The 6318-nt window shown below is 39.0% G+C and overlaps 1 pseudogene; it reads right to left on the bottom strand.

Annotated features, from left to right (window-relative positions):
• Positions 1-5949: 5949 nt before the first annotated feature.
• On the bottom strand, positions 5950-6084 carry LOC140609662 (small nucleolar RNA SNORA62/SNORA6 family; annotated as a pseudogene).
• Between the last annotated feature and the right edge of the window lie 234 nt (positions 6085-6318).

Raw genomic sequence — 6318 nt, forward strand, 5'->3', positions numbered from 1 at the left:
CTTCCTGTTCTCTCCCAGAATGGACTAGGAGGTTTTCAATAGTATGGTTTCTGTTTGCTTTCCATCCACAAGAAACAATGATTTGCATACTCTGAACACTCAGTAAATTACTTAATAGCAGTGTTTTCTAGAGTTATAGTGACTTGTGTGAAGGTACTTTCACATGTGTCATTTACATGCAGCAAGATTGATCTTGCTGGGCATGTTTCTAATGTCGTGTTACTGTTCAAAAGTTGTTGACAGCTACTCATTTCCTACTGAGTGAAGGGATTTATTGGTTTGTTTTTAGAAAGATTTTATGTATGTATTTGGGAGAGAAAAAATGCACAAGCAGGGGGAGCAGGAGAGGGAGAAGCAGGCTCCCCGCTCAGCAGGGAGCCAGACAGGTGTTCCCTCCCAGGACCCTGGGAACATGACCTGAGCTGAAGGCAGACCCTTAACCAACTGAGCCACCCAGGTGCCCCAAAATATACTAGTATTCTTGATAACCAGTTATTTTATCATGAAAAGAAAACAAAATATTCCTTCCCGACACAATCCTACCTACTGAGAATTTCTACCCTTTTCTCATTTAATTTCTAAACTTCTTTCTCCTACTTATTAGTGGTATGATCTTTGCCTTCCAAACTAATGGAACCAGAACCTGTTTGGTTTTTATTTTATTTTATTTTATTTATTTTATTTTGTCGTGCTTGTTGTTAACTTTCTTGTATGCTTCTAATCTTAAGCTAATCTTAAGCTTCTCCAGGTCAGAAGTTACCTAATTTCTTAGAATCACAATCTCAGAATACATCTAGTGCAAAAGCCTCTCATTTTACAGGTAAGTTGAGCCTCAGATAAATTAAAGGACTTGAGGGACACCCAGGTGGCTCAGGGGTTGAGCATCTGCCTTTGGCTCAGGGTGTAATCCCAGAGTCCAGGGATCGAGTCCCGCAGGCTCCCTGCGTAGAGCCTGCTTCTCCCTCTGCCTGTGTCTCTGCCTCTCTCTGTGTCTTTTGTGAATAAATTAATAAAATATTTTTAAAAATTAAAGGACTTGATAAAAATTGCACATCCAGCTCATATCGTTTTAGAACCCAAGTGTCCTGATAGCCTCATGTTCCTTTCTTAATACTATTATACATCTACATATAAATACATATACACATTATATACATATACATACTCATGTATAAGATATGTATATAACTTGGTCATGTGATGTATCATAAGATGGTAAATATTACTGACTGAGCGCTAAATGGTTGCACTGCATGTCGACGGCTATGACGCCACATGATTTAATCTCTGTATTGCAAAACTACTATCTGTAGTTTAAATGTGTGGCTTACCTCACTTCTGAGAGAACAACTACCAGTGCTAGACAACTAATATTTGGCTGTTTGTTACTGTCTCATGATCAATGAACACAACTGATCTCAAATAGTGCCCTTTGTGGCAGTAGAAAAGTGTCAAACATCATGTATAGTTTAAAATTGTCTTTCTAAATCAGTAATTGCCTAAACTATTGATTACTTGTAGTCGAGAGTGTCCTACCTACAGTCCACTTCCTCAGCTATATTTGAAAAGGCTCAGACAAGTGACACCCTTGGAGAAGCCTGATGTGGATTATCCTAGTGATATCAAGAAGTTATCAAAAAAGCTCATTTTTAAACTCTTCCTCTCTCTTGAATACACCATCCTTCATAATTTGGTTCCTCCCAACTTCAACAACCCACCTCTAACCACTGCCCCCAATGCACATGTCATTGAAACACACAAAGTTATTCACTTAGGCTTCACACTCTCTCATTCCTTTGTTAAAGCAATTTCTGGAACGTTCTTTGCTACCCATCCTTTAAACTTCAGTTTTCCCTTTCTCCCACAAAACTCACACTGAATCCTCTAGCTAAAGCTAATACTTTCTTATTCTAGATTCTCACAGAAAGTTTTCTGTGAATTTTCTCACATATTCTAGTGGTTAGATATACAGACTTTATAATCAGTAAGTCATTGGTCCTGATCTTGATTCCAGCTTAGTTAACAGGGCAACTCACTCTGGAAGCTTTGGTTTCTCCATCTATGCATTGAAGATAATAATGGTGCCTCCCTCATAGGGCTGTTGTGAGGATTTAATGAGATACTACAGCCAAAGTGCCTAGCACCAGGCACAGGCAGTAGCAAAGTTCTCAATAAACATTAGCTGTAATCATCATATTATAATATCAATCTCTCCTTGAGGACGTAGCCTATTTCTTAATCGGCTGTCTGACAAATACGGAGTCTAGCACAGAAGTGCTTAAAAAAATCTTTGTTGGGGATCCCTGGGTGGCTCAGTGGTTTAGCACCTGCCTTGGGCCCAGGGCGTGATCCTGGAGACCCGGGATCGAGTCCCGCATCCGGCTCCCTGCAGGGAGCCTGCTTCTCCCTCTGCCTGTGTCACTGCCTTTCTCTCTGGGTCTCTCACGAATAAATAAATCAAATCTTAAAAAAAAAATCATTGTTGGAATGCATATTGATTGAATGACTCTTTCATTTCACATCCTTAAATGGGAGCTGAAAAATTCAGCTAGCCACCCTTACGGGGTTTAGAGATTCCCCTAAAATGTGGCCCTGGGACTCTAGAACAGGAGAGCAAAGGTTTTCTCCAGCAATCCTCAAACCATAAACACACTCCTATCTCTTACTGCTACATATTAAGTCACCAGTGAAACATCCAATTAATTTCCTGCTCTTTAATTTCTCAGTTACTGTAAATTCAAGGCTTCAGCATCTTCACAATGTCTGAAATGATGTACAGGGCATGCGGAGTCTCTAAGGTGATCCTTTAGGGTGAGGCAAGGAAACACTGCAACTTGTATTTATTCCATTTACTTATTTGAATTATTATTACAAAATATGTGAGATACAAAAACAACAACAGCAGCAAAAACACAGTCTACTCCTTCCAGATCCCATTCATTTTCCTTCTTCCCATGGGTAATCACTAACCTGAATCTAATGTTCATCATTCCATATATTTCATATATGTTGGTTCTTTTTCGGTAGAGGACTGTTTCTTTTTCATTTTTATACACTTTTTTAATCCACTTAATCTGATACCTAGTTCAGAAAGTATTTATGGAATGAACTAATGAGTATGGTTTCTTTGCATAGTCTTAAAAACAGTATAGATAGAGAATACTAGACAAATTAATTTGCCACTTTGGAAAATCTCCCTGTGGGGGCGCCTGGTTGCTTAGTCAAAAGAGCATGCGACTCTTGATCTTGGGGTCGTGAATTGAGCCCCATGTTGGGAGTAGGGATTACTAAAAAAATAAACTAAAATTTTAAAAAAATCTTCCTATATGGCAAACATAAATTGTGGGGCATGTGTGAAAAATTAAGTCAGACTCCACATAGAAAGGTAAAGCAACAGAATGAATAGATTTGTTGGTAGTAAAAAGATAGATCTAATATCTTTGATTTAAAAAAAAAAGACTTTATTTATTTATTTTGAGGGAGAGTACGCATGTGCAGAAGCAAAGAAAGGGCAGAGGGAGAGAGAGAATCTTAAGCAAGCTCCATGCTGAGCGCAGACTCCTCCTTGGGGCTCAATCTCACAACCTTGAGATCATGCCCTGAGCCAAAATCAAGAGTTGTATTTTTAATTAATTAGGCCATCAGGTGCCTCTAATAACTTTGATTTTTTTTGCCCTTAATGTCCTCTTATTTGGACCCAATAATAGCAGCATAGCAGTATAGCAGAAAGGTAAGTCATTAGTGTTCTCTCAGGCCGTACCAACCTACAATAAAATTGTGTTTTTCTATCTCAGGTGAATTCAGAGAATTGCAGGAGTACCTGCCCAAATTACTTCCTCTTGGTTCTTTGGGACTGCCACAGTGATTCGTATACATTTAGAGGTACGTACCCTCTTCCTCTGCCTTTTGACCCTGGCCTTCATCACCTCTGCTGCTCCCTATGACATCAGCCCTCTCCCAGTGTAGCTCTGATGTCTTTCCTCCCCATACGGGACGCCCCTCGTGGGCCATATGGCTTAGTGATCATGTCTCCTCATTGTCTTCTGGTGACTTTAGCTGCATCCATTGCAGGTAGGGCTGGATGATCCCCAGCCACTGTCCCAGGCTGTGTGGTGGGGACTCGCTTTTCTTCAGTTTTCTCCCATGAGCTTCTTCTGCTGGATAGAGCCATAGCAGACACTGTAAATGCTTTGGCCAGATCCCCTTGGGTCACTTTGACTATTTCTGTGCTTCAGCGCTTTTTGCCTCTGCTTCACAGAACCTGCAATTATTCCTTGGAAGACTGCTCGTGTGCTCCTGGGGCTGCCTGGCTAGCAAGCGCAGAGCTGGGAGTTTAGGTCTGGTGGAGCAGCTCTTAACCAATGACTGTCAAATGAAGAGTACAAAAGCCCAGCCTCCTAGCCTCAGAGCAGAACAACTCTGAGATATAATTTATATTCCAGATTTCCCCTGCGGGAGAAAGCCAATATCAGCTTGCCTTTTCCCCTTTCCCAGGAGTGACTGAGGTATTATGAAAAGTTATCAGATTAGAAACATGAGAACAGCAATAGAATAGAAAGTGGGTTTTGTACGTGAGAGCACTTAGGGGTTCCAGATTGCAGGTGAGAGCCAGTTATCAAATTTGGAATGCCTTATCAGAGTTAGAATAGCCTTGAGGGTGAGTCCCCAAATATTGATTTGGATGGACTTTAATCTGCTCTTGCTTCGTAGGATTAGCCCTGGGAATAGAGTAGGGCTGATTTTGTGGGTGATTTGAAATGTGGAGAGAAATAGAGCAAAGCCAGGACCTCACTGGAATTGGGTTTGACACTGTGTGAAGCAGAGAGGTGAAGGAGAGAGAATGTTAAACCACAGGACATGATCCATGTCCTAAAGTAACCTATATTCTGGTTGTAAAAGGCTCTTTATATATATATAAAAGACAAGCCTACAAAGCAATATGTGATAAGTGCAAAATAAAAGGATAAATGAGACATGTTTTATTTATATGTATAAGATTGGATGTAAAACATATTGAAACAATGGGTGGGAGGAGGAAATATAGGCTTCTAAATTCTACTCTTATGTGTTTCATAATCTGCTACACTGCCTATTTCATGACTGAAGTGTGAATTTAAGGCATATTGTAATGTTAAACTATTCATATTTATTTTCAACCTAAATCTTAATACTTTCAGAGAAAAATCCAGATTCCAAAGATAAGGGCACATGTGGCTGTCTCTATGAGTCTATATACCACCTGCTTCAAAGATGAGTTGGCTCATTTTAGAACAGTTTCATAATTTCACAATATTTGACACAGTAAACCAAAGTAAGAGATTGATATATAATAGAACATATTAGAATAGACATTCCAAGTGATATTGAAGCAAGGAGTGTCTGCATCTTGGGGAAAGTAATTTCCTTTTGTAAGAAAGCATATTTTCAGTCTAACATGTCTGTATTTCAAACTATAGGAGAAATAGCTGTATGATTTCTGCCAATTAGCGAAATCATCCTGGGCCTCAGTTTCATCATTCATTAAAAAGGAGATGAGCAATACTTACATCATTGTGTTTTGTGAGGATAAAGTAACATATATATGTTGCATACTCGATAATCACATGAAACATTACTATTAGTAATTCGCATGCAAATGGAAATCCAGTTCTGTTCATGCATCTTCACTGTGGAAAACATAATGGATACATAAAATATGTCCACCAGAGTTTAACTTTTCATTTAAATGAAACATTAAAAAGAAAATTTTCCCCTTCTGTTTTGATGTTGTCCCTGGTAACTGTCATGGATAAAAAGACCTTATGGGATATAAGAAAGAGTCTTGACTTAAAATATGCAGATTTCAGCTCTTTTTTCACTTAAAAAGTCCATTGGGGATGAAATGGATGAAGGGGATTAAGAGTACACTTATCATGATGAGCACTGAGTAAGTGTAGATTTTTTTTTTCTACTTGTAGCAAGAATTACTATCAAACTCCACTCATTGGGCCAGAGACCCTTGTGGTGTTAGCGAAAAGACTTGCCCCTCATGTAGCACACTACCTACACTTGTGAGTTCATCGGCCAGCCAAGTAAGTGTAGAATTTTAAATCACTATATTGTATACCTGAAACTACATAATATTGTATGAAAAGTATAATGGTCCCGGATAAGTCTCTTAACATGTTCACCCAATTCAAAGACTTACTATGAAATTTCTATGAAATAATGTAGGAAAGGGGCTTTATCAAAGAAAAGTGCTGGATGAATGCAAAGAATCATCATTAAAATACATTATGCCTTGTGACATCAGCAACCTGTCATTCACCTTTCTTCTGG

Source organism: Canis lupus, chromosome 18 (genome assembly GCF_048164855.1).
Source record: "Canis lupus baileyi chromosome 18, mCanLup2.hap1, whole genome shotgun sequence".
NCBI lineage: Eukaryota > Metazoa > Chordata > Mammalia > Carnivora > Canidae > Canis > Canis lupus.